Source organism: Ambystoma mexicanum, chromosome 1p (assembly GCF_040938575.1).
Source record: "Ambystoma mexicanum isolate Mex_15411 chromosome 1p, UKY_AmexF1_1, whole genome shotgun sequence".
In the NCBI taxonomy this organism is placed as follows: domain Eukaryota; kingdom Metazoa; phylum Chordata; class Amphibia; order Caudata; family Ambystomatidae; genus Ambystoma; species Ambystoma mexicanum.
In genome coordinates, this window is record NC_090921.1 from 1,202,647,090 (window position 1) to 1,202,668,150 (window position 21,061).

Below are 21,061 nucleotides of genomic sequence, written 5' to 3' on the forward strand. Positions count from 1 at the left end.
TCAGTCTTTCTTCATCTATATCGAAAGATGACATTCAGTATAGTTTTATCTTTCATACTTTGGATACATGTGGCATCTGGGTCGCGCTACAGCTCTGCAATATATTCTATCCATTTTGTTTCAAAATGGGATTCATTTCAGTTGGAGATATATCCTTCTTATAGAAGTTAAACTTTGACCAGAAGGTTTTGCTGTCATGTATCTGTAACCACCCAAACAAAAGTAACCAATTAGAATTATGCATACTTAATTTATGTTGTTTATGCCAATTTTTCTATCTTGTGGCTAAGTTTCTTATTTGAATTTGTTTTTATATTGGATCAATTCCTAAGTTGTTTTTGATTAGGTTTCTATCAATACCATATGCCTTCTTTCTATCTGCGATCTTAGCTACATACGGTTGCCTGACTTTATTTCTGGTGCTATTGTTATAGGCCCTTACTCTGCTCATTCTTATACCATAAGTCTTTACATAGGTTTCTATCAGTTGTGTAATATCACCTTTTACGCTAGCTAAATCCTGACAGATATAATTTCTTTTCCTGGCAGTATCTCATTAATGCTCTTCATTATATTAGCAGACCAATTTAATCGCAGTGCCCTGGGATCACCACCCACTCCTACATTAGTTTGCATGTTTTTTTTTCCTTTGACCAGACCTTGTGTTTTCCAATTCAGAGTAGCGTGGTCGCTTATTTTATTCGAGGTGATCACTACCTCATCCCATTCTATCTTTGTAGCCATGTTGGTAATAATATAAACAATATGTGACCTCACTTTACCATTTGACCAGTATATGTGTCTTTGTACCCATTCATTGTTTTGTACTTTAGTAAGACCAAGTCGTGCCTTGACAAAAGTTTTACCCAGTTGTTGGCACCGCTTTGTGGCCAGTTATCATAACCATGCAGATCTTTCACATTCATATCCCCAGCTATTATAAGAGTGCATTCTTTAAATTGAATAAATCGTTGAAGTATTACATCTTCTATACATTGAATAATCTGTTTTGTATAATCTCCCCCCGGTGGATCATAGGGGTCATATATGTTTATTAGCAAAATGGGACTTGTGTTATGCCACAGTATTCATCATACACAATGATCTTTGGTAAGATCCGAAAGACCACCTACCTGTATAGAAAGGGCTTCTGCCGGAGGTAGCACACTATAGGAATCTACCTGAAAACCCCTCAGTGTCCCAGCTCGAAGGCTAGGACATGGAGAAGATCCCAGGGAAACCCTCAAGGGGGAAAAAAAACCTGTGGAGAGCTGCTCGGGTGCATAATCTCCTATGCGCAGTCTCACGTGTAACAGGACTGGTGGCGAGGAGGTCCTGGATCAATGGTTATAGTGTAGGTTGGAACTGGGCCCTTCCGGACGTCAACTAAGTGGAACAGGAAAAGCGGAGGTTAGAGTTCAGGGATAGTTCCCCGGGTAATACTTCGCCAAGAGTATGTTGAGTTTCTTACCCCTGGCAGGCGGCAACAGAGCCTCCTTTCAGTAGCAAAGACACTGTACCCAAATGGAAGGGGGAGAGTTGCCGGAGAGCTGGAGAGAGAAAGAGAGAGAGAGAGAGAGAGAGAGAGAGAGAGAAAGAGAGAGAGAGAGAGAGAGAGAGAGAGAGAGAGAGAGAGAGAGAGAGAGAGAGAGAGAGAGAGAGAGAGAGAGAGAGCGAGAGAGAGAGAATATGTGACGTCCGTTCGAGTGTCCGATGGAAAGTTTGCATACAATAATCCGGCCGAAAAGCGAAATGGAATCCTACCGTAGGCGGACTGTGACAAAAGCTCAGGAGGATTCCGGCTTTCGAGAAAGGTAGTGACAGGACGTCTGGCTAGCCGCTTGTACGAAATCCTGTGTTGAGAAAGCGGAATGAATATAAGGCACGGCACCCGGGAACAAAGAGACCTAGCTAGAGCTCTCTGTTCTCTACACTCAAAATAGGAGCAGGCGCTCCTAGTCACTGCTGGAGCAGTGCCCCGCCTGCTGCCACCTTTGTGCAGGTCTGCAGCAAGGTATGTCTGCCTCAACTCGCCTTTACTAACCATCTTAGGCTATTCTCAGCGCGTTAGGCGCGGTAGCTACTTTTTGCCGAAAATCGCTTTAATTTACACCTAAGAAACGTTCGCGCTCACTGCACAGTACATATGCAGTAAAGTGGCGGCTTTCCCTCTGTCTCTGCCACAACCTTTACGATCGCCATTGCAAGACACGAGACGGCAGCCACTCCAAAATGCCCACCCGTGTTTCCTGAAGCCTCCCCTCCTCTGTGATTGCCCTCCCGACCAGAGGCGCCGGATGATTGGCTGCTCCACCCTACTTCTCCACCGATCAGGCACCGGGAGGCGTAAGCCGGCCCCTTCAGGAAAGGCCCTGAGGGCAAGGCCAACAACTGTCTAGAGACTATCCTGAGCTGGCCAGAGCCCAGGTACATACCCCTGCTTGCTTGAGGCTGTGAGTAACTCATAACTGCCTAAACTATACTACCTGCTCTATCCTCCCAAACTGCCTCAACATTGCGCCACCATAGCTTGCCTTATGTTCACACCCCGATGAGCACCACTACTATGCTTATTATGCCCTCTCACCCTCTGACAATTTACACTGTTGTGCTTCCATTCTTTTCTTTCTTATCTCTTTCTTTTCTCTTAGCTCATACACTTTGATCTTGTGTCCCACTGCATTTTAAGTTCATCCTGCTAAATTCGAATCTAGGTACCCCCGATTTATGCATTTAATGTGTGCCCCACTGCATTGTTAATGTATCGATTCATGTTTGCACGATTTGATCTACACCTGTACCCACGATAATTGCCATAGCTGTATCTACTTACTTAGACCCTAGTTTTCCTGGTGCTACTTATACCCAGGTGCTCATGGTTCACCTCATTGTGTTGTGCCTTATGGTCGCTAACGGACTACCTTGATTGTGTTGCACCCTATCATCATTGACAGACCATGCACTCTAGCCCACACTACGTTTCGTGAATATCATGCCCTTTATCACTTGGCGCAGCCCCGGCCTCAACTAGCCACTTGCACTACACTCTGTGTCACCCTAGCCCAACACCTCAGCGAAACAAGGGAAGTAAATTGCATCAGCGGACCACACCATCTACCATGTGCAGAAACTTGACCTCCCTGACCCTCCTAGCTACAATCATGACCTTTGCTACCTTCAGCACTCGTCCCCCCACAGATAGAAACCTGAGACTCAGGGCAAGGCTACCTTGCATATACGAACCTAAAAGAAACAGTACTAACAATACTGCTAGATTCCCATCTATACAGACACACATGGATAAGCAAACCCTAGCTACGACACCTTTAACTCCAACCCCAACTCCCACTCACCTCCACCAAAAGAAACGCCGGAGTCAAAATAAGCATACAGATACACCAGCAATTCATCCTAATCCCAATAACACCCTAACTCTTACTGGATCCCTTATCAATGCCAGATCCATGGTAGCTCATGCAATTGAAATTGCTGACATACTAAACAACAGCAGCATTGACTTCCTTGCCGTAACAGAAACCTGGCTCCATGAGGCAGCAGGACTCTCACTGATGTTAGCCAAACCTGACAACTACCAGATCCACAGAGTAGACAGACCCAATGCTAAAGGCGGCGGCCTAGCAATCATCGCGAAAACCACTCTGCCTATCCGACTCACCACCTCACACCTCTGTGCTTCCTGTGAAGTACTCTCAGCAAAAATTCAACTCTCCAACAACCGCACGCTAGCCATTCATCTGATCTACAGGCCCCCAGGTCCCCTGGGAACCTTTGAAGATGACCTTACTACCCTCTTAGCGAACAATACCCAAAAACACTCGCAAACATTGCTGATGGGCGATTTCAACATCGGCTTTAACAAGCCAGGCAATAAAAATGCCCTCTCTATAACAGCCATCCTAAATGACCAAGGACTTACCCAAAAAGTTCTCTCCCCCACACATGCTAAAGGCAGAACCTTTGACTGGGTTTCAGAACTCAACTGTAACATAGTCATCACTGCCATCACCCCTCAACTATGGACTGACCACTTCCTAATAAATTTCACTGCCACACTTGACCTCCCCAGCCCTAAAACTATCAAAATGATACCACCACTCCCTACCAGAAGTAAAAAAGATATTACTATAGAAAAACTTATCCCCCTCCTCCTGCCCACTATTAACGGTCTGAAGGACAACACTGACCCAGACACACTAGTAGACACCTTTAACAAAGCTATGTCTCACGCACTAGACACCATTGCACCTGCAAAACTACGCAAAGCTAAGCAAGAAGCCCACCTCAATGCCTGGTTCACCCCCCAGCTTAAGGACCTTAGAAAGCAGAAACGAAAACTCCAATCTATCTGGCGTAATTCGCCCACCAACGACAACAAAGCCAAGCTAACCCAAGCTACAAAACATTACAAGTCTGAAATTATCAACACTAAAAAAAACGTATTCAATGACAGAATTACCAATGCCAAGTCGAACACCAAGGAACTATTTGCCATCCTCCGGGAAATGGAATCCCCTATCCAACCAACTGACACGGCCCCAAAGGACAAGATATGGTGCACTAATATACAGACTGCCCTATCAAACAAAATCTCCACCCTCCAACTTAAAATAATGAATAAAAAAGACACCCTCTCTCTTACTGATCAACAAGTGCCTCTAGTAACTGAACCAATCACTATCCCCCCTTTTAGCTTTAAACCCATCTCCATCATTGACACTGAAAAGGCTATCCTTTCACTGAAGCCTTCTAACTGTAAGGGCGACAGCTGCCCAGCTCAAATAATAAAGGATGCTGCCAGAGACTTAGCCCCTTTCATCTCGAAGCTTATCAACTCATCCTTCAAATCCAACACAGTGCCAGCCAACTTTAAAGAATCCTGGGTCCTCCCCCTTCTCAAAAAACAAACCCTCGATCCATCTATCCCGACTAACTATAGGCCTATCACCACGGTACCCTTCCTACTAAAAATCATCGACAGAGTAGCCTATCTCCAAATTCAAGAGTAGCTAGAAGCTAATCATCTACTAGGCTCGCGCCAATCGGACTTCCGTCCTCTCCATGGCACGGAAACAGCCCTGATAGATCTTAAAACTAAAATGGAGGAATTTAAGGATAATGGGAAAACAGCGCTGCTACTTTTACTGGACTTGTCAGCAGCTTTTGATCTGGTGGACCATGCAGTCTTATGCAACCACCTCAAGCTGGCTGCCAACTTCACAGGAGATGCTATAACATGGGTCCAATCCTTTCTAGCCAACCGGACTATGAGAGTGTTCTCCTCTTCCACCTGTGCTGACCCCATCCAAATCACATGTGGAGTCCCACAGGGCTCCTGTGTCTCACCCACTATGTATAATATCTTCACCAAGCCATTGTTCGACAAGTTGGACAGAGGTCACCTACACTAATTACGCAGATGACATCCAGATCCTCATACCCCTTTCGGGCAACTATGAAGTGGACTTAGCTCTGGTGAATAAAATTTACATCCTCATTCAAGCATGGATGGCCACACATGGCCTCTGCCTGAACGATGATAAAACTGAAATCCTGCTCCTCGGTTCAGACCACAACTTATCCAAACTCACCACGGACTATGCCTCATTTAACATTGATAACAATACTATTAAGGTTATGCGCGAGGTCAAAACGTTGGGTTTTTACCTCGACTCAGCTCTCACCCTCAAAAAGCAAGTGAACTCCCTCGCCTCCTCAACCACCTACACGTGCAAACTCATCCGTGCCGCCAGACCCTTCCTGTCCAGTGCCAGCTGCCTCACCCTGGCCAATGCCCTTGTCATGTCCAGACTGGACTATTGCAACGCCTTATACTCGGGTGCCAACAAGTCGGTCACTGACAAACTACAGAGATTACAAAATAACGCTCTTAGAGCAGCTCTGAACATCCCACGCAGAGAACATATCTCCAAACACCGGACAGAAGCCCATTGGCTAAAGATAAAGGACAGAATCCTACTTAAAACTATTTCCCTCACTTCTAAATGCCTCAACAATCTTGCACCCCCCTACCTAGCGGAAAGAATCAACGGGAGACCCTCTAACCGACTGACGAGATCCGCTAACACCTTCCTATTGGAAGTCCCTAGATTCAAACTTACCACAGCGGGCGGTGCGAGCTTCCCAGTTAGAGCTGCACAATCATGGAACACACTCCCATCCAACCTTAGATGCCCTTTACCCTACACAAGATTCAGATCCTACGCTCTCAAATGGCTGCACAACAATGACATGCAACGACCCTCACCCTAGCTGAAACGATACAACCTGTTAAAATGTTATTCTTATGCGCTTAACCCTTGTTATTTTATATGCATTCTATCACCCATTGTAAACGACCACTGTTTTTCTGTAATTAGCCTGTGTCAGGCATTGTAACTAAGTTTCGAGTCCTCTTGTACTGCTGTGCCCAGATGCCCACGGGCTCGGAGCGCATTACCAAATAAACAAACAAACAAACAAACTCATCGCGTGGGAATAAAACGGGACTCGTCAGGTACGAGGAGTTGATTTCCGTGTCGGGCTTTGCTCACAGTGTTCAAGACGTATGAGGTCTGCGAAGAGGGGATAAAGATTATGTAGGAAATGGGAATAAAGATACTTGACACACAAGACAAGGTCCTAAGCGAATTTACAAAGCGCAGGCAGCCTATGGAGAGTAGCAACGTAGGGAGCTATTGGTCGTCTAGCCGGATATGCTGGAGAGGAAGGGGGTGTGGTCCCCAGTGAAAGCCCCACGGCAGGATAGACTAGACCGTTGCAGCAGGTAAAGAGAACATCCATGTTGGTAGTGTGGGACTGAGGGGAGATACCACTGTGGTTCTGGATACATGGGGAAAGGATCATCACAACTTCATTGACCCCCTGCTAATCTAAGAACGGTTGGTAGAATATATGATATTGGGGACTCAATTTTAACAACTTCCAGGGAGTGCTCCAGTCGTGTGCCAATGGATAGGCCACCACTGGGTCGACCATGTTCTTACTTCTTTGCCAGATTGTGGGCTATCTAAAAGCCATCCTAATAAAAGGGCGCTGTACAATAGGTCTCTTGTAACAGAAACACGTCGCCTGATCTAATGATCTCCAGACCTTCCGAATGAAAAAGGAATGAATTGTAACCTTGGGTATTCCAAGAAACCAAAATACGTCAGCTGTGGTCACATGTCAGTTCGCTCCGTTGCTAATGCGAGTAGGCTCTTCTTCTTCACAGGTATTTATGATGGCTGCGTCTTTTTTTTTCTGCAAAGCACACAGAGAATCACTCTCCGTTATAAATAAGAGCGATCTTAATACTTGACATTTTCGCATATCTTCTAGCATTAGTTTGTACCATCCTTTTCTTCTTATGACAAAGGATCAATGATAAGCCCACCTCTGTCAAAAGATGGGCATGAGTCATAAGCAATGCAGTGACGACAACTGATGAAAATTCAATCAAGGCCTAATTAGTAAGGCTGCCAACCCTAGGTAGTTCAATACTTTTCATATCTGATGAGGCAATCAAACTTAGTTCTGGAATTTCATGAAAGATTGGCAACATTTGTGTGTCATTTAAAAAAGGCCTATCAGTGACAGGACTTATTTCCTCGAACAACGCCCAAGATCCCAGGTCATTGTATAAATTGCTCTTCGTTTCAGTCTGTACACTCTTCAACGTTTCCTCTTTGTTGTTATCAGTGATCACAGAGGAAGGTATATCTGTATATCATTTTTGTAAGTGACCTAATTTCTGTTTACCACTTTCTTTCTGAAAAGTTAGTAGTTTTGGAGGCAATTTTTTTCTTGTGGTCCTGTTAATATCTTGCTAAGTACAGATCTGTCTGCTAATGTGTTTGTTACCTTTGTTAATCCTGTTCGAATTGGCACTCTTTTAATAGTTGGAGTCACTCTGTTTATAATCGCCAGTGTTTTTTCCACATCCATAAAAGTAGCCCTTTGTCTTTTCCTCTGTTTCGTAGCATTTGACTGTACTAAACTTGAACGATCCATGTCAGTTACCTTATGAGTAGAGACACACATTTCCTCATAATCCCAGAGGGGATCTGTCCCGGTGACTTCCTGGTGATGGATAAAAAGGCCAGGAGCTAAGTTCGGGGAAGCTTTATCATCATATATGAGAACTAAAGATGATCTTATTGGTTTAACCAATTTCCTTTTTGGTATATGTTCAGATATATCAGGCATTGATATTATTGCATCCAGATTTTTAAAGATAAGACTAAGTCTGTCTTCATATTAGCTTGATCCTTAAGTAGGATAGATGTCAATTTCGACAGCATTTCCACTGTTGCCATAATATCATTCAATCTTTTAAGTATCATTGCTTCTCTGTTTATTTTTAGTTGTTCTTTATTTGCGGCGTTGTGTTGTTCTATATCACTGCTCACATCAAATGAAGTTTCCTCTGCCTCTGATGAAACCAGTGCCGCAAGGTCAGGTGAATCAGAAAGGTTTATGTGCTCTGTGTGTCCCTCCCAGGGACGCACGTCTCAGACCCACCACCAACTTAAGAAGAAAATTGTTATCTATTGACCCAAACTGACCAGATTCTATTGAATTGTTAAGTGACAAAGACTGCTCAACAATGTCCAGTGATATACATTTTTCTTCACTGAAAGGAACTCAGAAAAGCTGGTTGTTGGTTTGTACTGCAGATATTTCAAGGTAGGTACTTTTCTTTCTTTTGTGAGAGATATTAGATAAGTTATCTCTCATCCCACGTTTAACGCTAACCACTGGGCTATGTAATGTGGTTCTACGATTTACTAGAGATTTTGTTTGGGATTGAACACGAGCTTGGGGGCCCATTTTGTGTAAATACTATGTCACTCTTACCCGATTCCTTTTGGTGAATCAAGCGTCTTGTCAGGCAACAGCAACAAGTGACAAGAGGACCAGACACAGGACACTCCTGCACACTCACAAGCACGATGCGCACACTGACCCACGCGTGCCAGGATTTTATGTTCCACCTCTCGATGAAAAAAATGAATGCTTTCCAATCACTTCTGCCTGGATTCAGTGTGATTGGCAGATTGCAGAATGGAGTGCTGCATCTGTAGTGTTAACACAGCATCCAAAACAATTATCTCCAAGAAAGGTGAGCAACGCACTGGTTCACAATCTGTTCCAAGAAAGATCACAACGCCACCACAGTAACACAGGACACTCCTCACGAGCACAACACACCCAACATACGTCCAACAATCCCAATCCCCACTCACCTACCTCACTCTTGTTCTTGCCACTCATCCAAACCCCACTCCTTCTACTCCCTCCCACACTACCCCACTCTACCACCCCCCACTCTTTCTACCCCCACCAACCCAACTCTGACTCTCCCTACCCCCCTTACCAACTCTCTCTATCCCCACCCTGCACTTACCCTCTCTAATCCCGCCAACTCACCCCACCTCTGTATCCCCATCCATCCAGCATACTCCCTCTCTCTCTATCCACACCCACCCTACCTCCTCTTCTACTGCCACCCATCCTACACCCTCTTTCTATACTCAAACCTGCCACCTCTTTCTTTACCCCACCACCCACCCTGCCTCATTCTACCTTCTCTTACCCCATTTCCCTATCCCCTCTAGTCCTTTCACACTCTTGCTTTATTTCTTACCCCCTCACTCTTTTTCATATGTGTTCTGTATACTTTTCTGTCCATGTGGCACTCCTGGCAGTGCAGCTCTTCCTATTTTTGGTTTGGTGTACAGACCCTTGGGATACCCTTATGGCATCCATGGTTTGGGGTAAAACCCTGTGCCCCTAGTGTATGTTTTTGGGCACCTGTGTATCAGGTGCTTTGAGTATCCTCCATTTTGGGATAACCACACCCTGCCATTGGAATCAGTTGATTCCTGATAGGAAACAAGATGGCCCCTTGTTTCCTATCAGGCCTGTGGCCTCTTGCTTTCTATTGCCTGTTATCTTGTTTTCCCAAAGTCCTCGGAAGCCCTGATTCTGTCCCTTCCCCTGACTGTCTGTTGGTTAGAAGTTCCATGCATGGTATTGTGGGGAAGTCCAGGCCAGACTGGCTGGAGCCTTCCCAGTGACTGTATGTTGTGGGTACACCCTTGGGGTGGGACCTGGGTGAATGGAGCGTGTGACCAATATGCACTTCTTGTTGTGGATGTCTAGTTTCTGGTTTTGTGACACGAAGATTGAGACAGCCCTGCCCGAAACTGGTGTGAATGCAGTGTGTAGTGCTGAATGGCTTGGTACTTGTCCCAATACACATTCTTTTTTGTGAGTGTCTGAGAGGGAGGAGAATGGCCTGAATGCACGGTATGCCCGATTGGCTGCCTGACTGCCCTTCTGAGTGATTGGTTGCCTGAGTGTGACCCAGCAGAATGAATGAGACACCAACTAGTATATCTGGGGGCCTCTCACTGCTAGAATTCCTTCTGAAGTTGATACTTGATGCTCATCCTTGAAGCCCAGCTGGGAGAAAGCCGGTCCGGATTTAACAGTGCCGGTAAAACCGTACCAGCACCATTTACTGGACCAGCTCATTCCGACCCGCGATCCCGGAACCACCATCACCGCAAAGCAACCCCTGTGGTGTCAACGCACTTGGTAGCTACGTGTGCGGAAACAGCATGTCGACTCGCCGGCACACTCCCAGTCACCGGCAATGCACGACACCGCTCTCATTATGAGTGGCACGGACACGGAAACACTGCTACAAAAAGTGGCGGAAACACTGAACATCGCGGCGGTATCGCCGCCACTGTGGACATGACGTTAAACAGTGGCAGGTGAGCTGAATCAGGCCCCAGGTGTGCAAAATGAGGCCAGCTGCGCCTCATAGGCCACTGGGAGCCCTCAAAAGGGCCACACCCAGGCCACCTTCCAGCACAACCATGCTGTCAGCTGCTGTAGCAGCGTTTGGGCTAGGGAACCTACAAGCAGCAGTGCACATCGTGGCGGCAGAGGAGGCAGCGCAGGAGGCAAAACCTGAACCCTGTGCCCATCCCAAACAAATGTACAACAGGCAGCACACTGCAGGCAGCCAGCAATACCCGCAGCAGGGCCTCACCCTGGAACCTGACCCCAGCTCAAATCCACACACCATATAGGCTTGACCAGGCCTCAAATCATATCAATTGTCACCCTGATTGAAGAGGACATCTGTAGCCGCATTGGCATCCGGACTGCAATCCCCCCCCTGCTGAAAGTAGTCTCAGTACTGCATTTCCTCGGAACTGGGACATATCAGCACACTGTTGGGGAGCTGTACGGGCTGTCACAACCCTGTTATTCTAGTATACTGGTCCAGGTACTGGATGCGCTGCTGCGCCATGCGTCAAGAGTACATTATCCTAACCCGTACCCCTGACCAGGTCATTGCCACCAAGTTGGCCATCCATGCCATTGCAGGCATGTCCAATTGCATAGGTGCATAGACTGCACGCACATGCTTTTTACAGTTGGACATGCAATCGAGGCGGTGTACCGCAATCGGAAGCAATTCCACTCAATGAATGTCCAGATGGTCTGCGATGTCGGACAAGTGAACACCCATTGCTGTGCACGTTTCTCGGGGTCTACACATGACTATGGTCTTGCGGAATTCTACATTACTACGCTACATGGAACGCTATGCAGGACAAAACACATGGCTATTGGGTGAGTACAACTGCCAATGCATGACGCCTGTGTATTGGGGGGGGGGGGGGTTGTGAAGGGCCACAGTGCCCCAGGCATTGGGGTGAGTACAACTGTCAATGTAATGGACAAGCACCCGATTCCACACAGGTCCACGTGTAGCATATTAAATTGCCACAGTAGGCAAGTACATGCAATATCGACATGAGGAGGCGAGTCCCTCCGCCGCCCAATGTACCTGTACCTCCTCCATGCACATGATGTGCACTCCACATGCAGTGTGCATTGCTCACATCTGTACAGTGACCTGTGTCAGCCTGATGCAGGTCTGCCCATCACATCACAATGCCATAGTCACCCACCACATCTGAACCCATGGGCATTGACATGTGTGCAACATGCCATTGCCCAATATCAATCCACAAATGTTTGTTTATTTATTTATGGCGCGCGCCAGACCCGAAGGAATCCGGGCGCGTGTACAAGAATACTTTAAGCTTAAAGATTACAGTTACACATTTCAAGTAGATACACGATACATTGACAACAAGGTAGTAATTACCCTACAAGTTTGTATACGAATTATATACAGAGTTACATACACAAGTATTTGTACACAGAGGTGTATACACAGTACACATTGACAGTCAAAGAGCAAGGTGGGGGTGAGATGTAAGAGGTCTTGAGGTCAGATAGTTTATAAGTCATTTTCTTTGAGCCATTTGATATAGTTAAGTCTGAAGTGTGGATAGGATTGGTCAGACCTTAGAGATGATTGGAGGGAGTTCCACAATTGGGCTGCTTTGACTGGGAAGCTGTTGCCTCCGGTAGTGCTCAGTTTAAAAGGGGGTACAATTAGCTGGTTGGTATATGCTTCTCTAGTGGGTCTGTTGGAGGTTTTTCTAATGAAACTTTCTGTTAAGTATTTGGGGGCTGAATCATGAATACTAGTGATGCTGTTTTCAGTTGAATTTTGTCCACTGTGGAGAGCCAGTTGGATTGTCTTCTGACATCTGAAATATGCTCTCTTCTTGGGATTCCTAAGGTGGCTCCAAGGGTGGTGTTCTGCAAGGTTTGGATTTTTGCAGCCTATTTTTATTAGACCCTATGTATAATGCATTGCAATAGTCCAATTTGGATAATACCAGAGCTCTCGATAGGGTGAGGCAACTGGTAGTGGACAGGTAAGATTTGCTGCTCTAATCAGCTTGCAGGTGTATGCGGTGCTAGAGGCCATCGCACTCACCTGCTTTGTTAGAGAGAGGCAAGAATCGAGGTAGAAACCTAATGTTTTTACTTCTTTTGCTACCTTAATGGTGTTGCCATCTATAACAAATGATGAATAGTCATCGTCCAGTTTTTTGATGTTTTGTGTGTTCCCCAGTATGATGAGTTCCGTTTTGTCATTGTTCAGGCATAGACCGTGACAGGCCATCCATGCCTAGATGATGAGGCACATCTTATTCACCAAGGCCAAATCCTGTTCATAATCCCCCGAAAGTGGGATGAGAATCTGAGTTTCATCTGCATAGTTAGTATAAGTGACACCCAGAAGGTCCAGATCATCAAACAGGGGCTTTGGGAAAATGTTATACATTGTTGGGAAGACACAAGATCCCTGGGGAACGCCACATGTTATAGGTACTGGGTCAGCCGCTGCAGAGGCAGAGAAAACCCTCATAGTTCTGCCACTTAAGAACGACTTGATCCATGCAATGGCATGTGTGGAGAAGTGGGCTGCTGATTCCAGGTGGGTGCAAAGTACCTCATGATCTACCAGGTCAAATGCCGCTCAGAGATCCAGTAGGAGGAGTAAGGCTGATTTTCCGAGGTCTCTCAGCTCATAGACCTGGGTGTTGAGATCGATAAGCGCAGTTTTGGTACCATGCTGGGGCCTGAAACCTGATTGTCTGGTGTCTAATAGTTGATGCAACTCCAGGTATTTTTGGATCAGTAAGTAAGCCACTCTGTCTAGTATTTTTAACAGAAATGGTACCGTTGTAATTGGCCTGTAGTTAGTCGGGACGGACGGGTCCAAGGTTTGCTTCTAAGGAGGGGGAGGACCCAGGATTGTTCGAGGTTGTCTGGTATCATGCCGGATGTAAAGGAAGCATTGATGAGTTTAGAGTTAAATGCGGATAAGTCTCTGGCCGCATCTTTTATCATTTGGGCTGGGCATAGGTCCCCTCGACAGTTGGACGGTTTGAGCAAGAGTATTATCTTTTCAATCTCTAATATAGTTACTTTGGTGAAGTTGAATTTTTGTTCTGGTTTGGTAGCGGTAGGAGGTTTACCTTTTTGATTGGTTGAAGGAGGAATATTTTGTTTCTTTATCTCAATTTTGGTTTGGAGTGTGGCTATTTTGTTGTTTAGCGCTTTTTGGATGTTGGAGCACCATGTTTTATTTTTGTCACAGTTGTCCTTGGCAGGGATGGGGGTTTCCAGTTCCTTTAGTATACCGAATAGCTCTTTGGTTCCAGATTTAGCCTGCAGTATTGTTGTTAAAGTTCTCTTTTTTAGCTCTCCTTATCTCATTTTTGTAAGTCTTAGAAGCGTTGATGAGCACTGCTTTATTAGTCTCAGATGGAGTTAGTCGCCAGGCGGATTCACATTTGCGTTTTTCAATTCTTAGGGATTTGAGATAAGGGGTGAACCAAGTGTTTAAGTGTGCTCTGGGCTTACTTTTTCTCATTTTCAAGGGGGTGATCCTGTCCAGGGCTATGGCCATGGTTGAGTTAAATTCATTCACTAGGGCCGAGGGGTCCTGTGATTCGGGTAGGGAGTTTAGAGTTGGGAGAATAAGTGGTAGTAGTTTGTCCGTGGTTATATATTTTTTATTTCTGGTTGGTAAGGGGGGAGCCAATGTATTTTCCTTAGGTTGGGCAATGTTTTCATTTATGAGGAAGGTTATTAGCGCGTGATCTGTCCAGATTTTTGGGCTGACATCAGTGATGGTTACATCACAGTTGTGGTTGGCTACCCAGTCAAGTGTTCGGCCTTTTTCATGGGTAGGTTGTGAAATTCTTTGAGTAAATCCTAGTTCTGTAATGACATTGGCAATATTAGTCGCTTGCAAATCTTTAAGGTCGTTGAAACCCAAGTTCAGGTCTCCTAGAAGGATGGCTTGCGATGAGTTTTTTAGGATGTTTGAGAGGATCATAGAGATGTACTCCTCAAATTTTCCAATGGGACCTGGTGGCGTATAGATGAGGTGTATATTGATAGTTTCAGAGGATGATGTTAAAAGTAGTATTTGAACGCTTTACTATTTTTATGGTAAGATTGTTTTTAGCGATGATGGCTAAGCCACCTCTTCGAGAATTGGCTCTATCTTCTCTGAGAATGTTGTAGTTAGGGGGCAAAGCAAGCATCAGAGCGGGTCCTGCTGCTTGGTGAAGCCAGGTTTCTTTTATGGCTAGGTCATAAACGCCTAGCTGGATGTGCTATTAATGACCTGACATCAATAAGGGCACCCTTCAGAGGGATGTTTGGTTTGGGTGTCATTGAGGTGATTGGTTTAGGTGTCACTGGGGTGACCATTTTTCTTTTTTTCTTTTTGGTTGGCCTATTGCTCGATTTCCAGTGATTATTAGGGAGGTTGATAGGGTGGGGAACATTTTTGGTCGGGGTGGGGGTTTGGTTTAATTTGGTGGCATTAAGTTTGAACTCTCTTCTATTACTAGGTGTGGTGACTAATCTGGCAAGTGGTTCATAGATTTTAGGTAATCTTGATCGTAGTTTGGCATTTCTGCTTAAGGTGTCACACAGGATATGTGTTAGAGAGTGGTGGGTGATAGGTGATTGTATAGACTGATGGTTGGTGTCTAGGGTGGTGGTCAGTTGGCGCTCATCAGAGTTCGAAGTTGCAGTAGGTAACCATCACTGACCCCTGCATGGTAATGTGATCCAAGTGTGCTGTACAGATGAATCACACAACAGATTACCAAACGGGGCATCATTGTACTGCATCTGAATAAGACAGTAATACCACAAACACTAACATGTGCCCTTGCTTACACTCTCATGCAGGTGATGCTGGATATGCAGACACGCCATGGCTGATGACGCCCATACGAAGGCCAAGGAACAGGCATGTTGAGGCCTACAACAGGGCACACAAACACACACATGGCATGATGGAGCGTGCTTTTGGACTACTGAAGGCCAGGTTCCACTGCCTGAGCCAATCTGTTGGCTCATCGCTGTACAGCCCGGTGAAGACAGGGAAAAGAGTAATAGCATGTGCGATGCTGCACAAACCGTGCATACGCAGGAACATTCCACTGCCCCAGACATCGAGGCTGAAGATGATGATGGGATGGGTGCACTGCCAGCCTGGGGTGCCATTGATGGACAACATGCACATGCAGCACTCATCCACAATTTTATTTTATACACTTCTCATGCACATTCAGCACTTCATGTGGTGGTACAACATTAAATGGTTTGTAGACACAAGAAATCAAGACTGTCCACTTGTCATTTGCTTCTTCACAACAGTGTATTTACAAGTAAACAGGGATGACAGGAATTGGATAGGAATCAAGTACACACGTGCACCCCCACCTCCCCAACGTACCCACCCACTAACCAGGCCCCAACTGATTTACCCCACTAAGGACCACCCAGACCTCCCCAACATACCCACCCACCAACCACATCACAACTGTTTGGACGACAGTTCAACAATGCACTTTCTATTTCCGTCCACGCTTGTGCCCGTACTGTTACGCTCACCTGATTCCCACGGGGGCGTCGATCTGGACTGGCCCGCTGTTGCTTCCACCAGAGTAACACGTAGAGCCGAGATAACAGACTGGACAGACCCACTTAGCTTCGTTTGTTGGACTCGTACGAATATCTTTCTGCAATGGAGAAAGGGAATTAACCTCCCGTAATCTGAGCGTTAACCCGCCTTCCCACTCCCCTTGTATGCCCACAGAACACTCCTAAAGTTCCTTCTTAATCTTACCTGAAGATTTGGAAAGATGAGCTCTCCATCCTGCGTCGAGCGCAGGGGCGCGTAGACGACCAGTTACTTCACTGGCTTGGAGGAATTGGTGAGTTCCAGTATTGACTCTAAGTCCAATTGTTCGTAAGAGTTCAAAAGTCTGATCTTCACTCTGCCAGATTGCTTGCAGGTTGCGGATTTAAACCACCAGAAGAGTTCCAAGTGGCAATTGGTAAGATCCTGGTAAGTCTATTGTGGTTCTCCCCTTTGGGGCCGGGATACAGCGATGATGCAGAATTAACTGCGCCAACCCGAAATGAGGTGAGTACCCCTATGTGGTAAATCAGGTAAGTCTTTGGGGTTAGGTTGTATTGTCCTTGTTTTTTCCCCTTAGGGGCCGGGGTGCGGCGGTGATGCGGAATTGACTGCGCCGACCCGAGATGAGGTGAGTACCCCCCTATGGTAATAAGGTAAGTCTTTGGGGGTGATTTGTATTGTCCTCGTTTTTCCCCTTAGGGGCCGGGGTGCGGCAGTGATGCAGAATGGACTACGCCGACCCGAGATGAGGCGAGTACCCCCGTGTGGTAAATCAGGTAAGTCTTTGGGGGTGGTTTGTATTGCCCTTGCTCACCTATCTGTTCTTGTCTCCCCCAGGTGTTGAAGAATGGCCTGGAGATGCTGGATTCGCGATGGAGTAAAAGAATGCAGCCTCGGTTGGTGAGTTCAGCGCGGCTCTGCGAGGTGCGTGGCAATGCACCTGAGAAGGCTTCTCTCTTCCAGATCGACGATGTGCTGGATCAAGGATTCAGGTAAGGGTTTTGTTCTGACCTCTTCTTCTCCTTTTCTTGTTCCAGGTGTTCCAGGGCTGAAGCGGGCGTGGCTGAAGGCTGGAGCTGCTGAAGACACGGTGAGCGTTACGCTGCAGCAAGCAGAATAACGCGAAGCACGTGTGGCTGTCCGGGTGTGGCTCAAATAGCCTTGGAAGAAGTCCCAGGTAAGTATTCTTCCACAGCCCCACCCGAGAGGAAAGGAGTCCCTGAGGTAAAGTAGTCCCTTTAAGCCTCATTTGGCTTGTGGCTTCGTGCAGCATGGTCTGCATCAGGTAGGTATGCAGCATGGTCTGCAACAGGTAAGATTTCTGTAATGAGCCTGGCGCCCATGGCGCCAGGACTGACTTTATTCTTATGAGCCTGGCGCCATAGGCGCCAGGACTGTAGCCAAAGAGCCCCTAACTGGGGTTTTTGGGCATGATGCCTGCTTCCGGGGTTGCTGAGCCTGATCTGGCTTTCCGGGGGCAGGCATCGTGACACGTGCATGTCCTTTCCAGATGGTCCTGACAGGCGTTAAGACCTCCTCCGGGGACTACTGGCCACCAAACTGGATGTGTGCTGCTGGCAGATGGCACTGCCGGATTCGCAGGTGGCACATTACCCAGGAAAGCCTGTTCGGCAACAAACATTGTCTCAGCGATATTTGACATTATATTATTGCCCTCCCTGACATTCTGTGAAAGGACCAGGTTGGTTGTTGCAAATCACCCGATTGCACGTGATAGCCGGCGTACTGAGGCGGCACTGCTCTCCCGTTGGAGTCTAGCCTCCTTGCGTTGCAGCCTCACCTCTGTTAGGCAGAATTGCATGCAGTACCCCCTGGGAACACCACACACAATTAGGACTACAGGTGTAAGCAAAAACCAACCTTTGGTATAAGTCTGTACCACACACTTTTGGTAGTGAGCTAAGCAGCCAGGCTTATCCCAAGAGGGAATGTGAGCAGTAGTTGAAGTCACACAGAAGTATCACAATCACAGTGGTTCAAGTAGACACTTACACTCAAGGTTTCCTGGAAAAAAATACTTATACATTTATGTCCACAGTCATTTAGAAAACATTCACTAGGAGAAATCAACTTAATATGAAACACCAATACATTACAGTAACAAACTAAGTTGTAAGGACAGTTTGCACTCCCCTGAAAAAGGAGCCAAATGGCACTTCAATTACTTTCAATAGGAATAGAAAGACATAAGTTTGTACAATGGATTAGAAAACACTTGTTAGGCAATGCAAAGGTTCTGTATACCAGGAGGGTCAATTCAATTAAATAGGCCAGACCAAAGTCAATAGTCTAGTGTTCTTGGATAGGACATATCAGTTCTGGTAACAAACGGAGAAGTCTTTGTAAAAGTTCTTAGAATAGCTCAGACGAAAAAGAATGATACGTTGGGTCACAAGCTGATTAGGCCTGCAAGTTGGGAAAGTTTCACAAACTTTCACCGTGAGAGTTAGGATCTCTCAACCGGATGGCCCAGTACCTTAATGTGAAGCAAAAAGATGCAGATGAAGACTTTGGTTCCTGGCAGTTCCCACAGATCTTGCTGTTCCTGAGCCTCAGTCGTGGGGAAAAGAGGGAGGACGTCGGGGGACTCCTGCACTGCGCGGGTTCGTCGGAGCAAACAAAATGGAGTCACACTGGTTCAAGTAGCCGTTACTTCAAGACACAAACTGGTTTCCCTCTCCCTGGCTAAACCTTAACCAGCATTGAGAATGGTATCCAGGTGTCTTCTGAGCCAATTGGTCCCACCAACTCAAAAGGAAGAAGCCGTCCTTGAAGGAGCTACTCTGTCAAATGGAGTTCTGGCAATTCGGATTTGCAGCAGGGCTTCACCAGGCAAACCAACGGTCCAGTGGTTGCAGCAGCCGTCCTCTTCCAGCTAGTCTTTGGTTCTTTCGTTCCAGAGGTCGACTCTGCCTTCCAGTCCTGGAGACTCACCTTTTAAACAATTTTCTCCCATTCATTTCAGCCCAGCTATCACTCACCCAGCGGTGACTGTCCTTGCCGGGCAGTCAGCCAGCCAATCACATCAGAGTGCATTTGGGTCTCCTAGGAGACTAGGCACAGGGAGTTTCGGCACCTCTCTCACTTCCTGCCCACCGCAGACGCCAGGGGCGGACTTCAGTCCTGAAGCCTGCCAAAGGCTCACGAACAAAAGGACCAAACCTGGTTTGGCACGCAGAGTTAAACACCACAAGGACCTTTCCACAATGAAACCGTGAAAAAAGATGACCGGAGTCTGTTTTTACAACTGGGTCTTGGGTGTCACATTGAAAAACATGGTAGCCCCGATTTTTAGCTACTGGTGTTTGCGCTCGCGAAAAGTCATGGTAGTTCGTTATAAAACCACTGCCACATTTCAATAGGAAAGGGTGCTTTGGACAGCTACATAAGTGTTTAGACATAGGGGATACTAAGTAACCCCTCCAGCACTCTATAGGAAGATAGTGTGTGCTGGGTCTATGAATTTAAAAAGACTAGTAAAGTCAATTTAACTTTACATTCTCTGGGGAACAGTATTTCATCCCATAGAAGGTATTTAAACCTTGCGAAGTCCAAAGAACATCCCTGTGCCACTGCACTAAAGGAGCTGTGTGACACAACATTGAAAAGATGATGCCTATGGAGTTATCTAAAACTCCATTATCAAAGAACACAAGGGTAAAACACACATCAAAATACATCAGAGAGTGGGAAAACAGGCTCACACTCTCTCCAGGTAAAAGAATCAAGTCCTCAAAATCCAGCAAGGTTGCTGGGGGTCTCTAAGGTGAAGGGAATAAGCACATTTTTGAGAATTCTCCCTAAAAGCCTCCTAGAGTTGTTGCCCCACAAGTTGGGTTAGGCTTGCTTGGTGATCCTCAATGCGCAGGAGGCGGGCGCTGAGTTCCATGAGTAAAGTGTGGGGGAGCGGAATGGACACTGGGGTCCCATGGGGCTGAATATGGGCACCTGTTCGGAAGTGATGTTGCCCCCGTCGGCCACAATGTCAGGTGCATCTGCACACTGTTCCCCCGGCGCACTGTCGACGCTGGCTGCGTCATTGTCGCTTTGAGTTGGTGGCCCACTAACGGGTGCGACGAAAGTGGCAGCAGGTGTGTCCTCGGTTGCCACGTGCTGCACTTTGGGTGCAGTGGGGATGGAGGTGTCCATAGCCACTGTTGGCATGGCAGATGGCTGTTTTGCAGAGGTGGAGGCAGTGGCATCTAGGGATGTCTGTGTATGACGGCCACGTGCAGTCACCCTTGTTGTTTGCTGTTGTGCCGAGTCACTGCCGGATTCCATCATCTGCACTCATGGCTTAGCACTGTGTGTACTTACCAGCCACGGCAGGTGTGCCGGCTCCGACCTCTGCGCCAACTCCCTCGATCCCCTCGAGGTGCAGGACACTGCTGCACCTCTCCTGCCAGGTCTGCAGCTTCAAGGGTGAAGCAGGTCCTCCGCCTGTGCTGCAATGAGGTTGAGTACACGCAGCCGCGGATCGTCCCAGCGCGTGTGGCAGTCTTTGACAGTGCGCATTGTCACGCTGACTGCTGTGCACTTCTGTGCAGCGGCTGCCCAAATTTCCTTTCGCCGCTGCTGGGTGCTGCACCTTTGATCGGCGCTGAAGAGCAGTGGTGC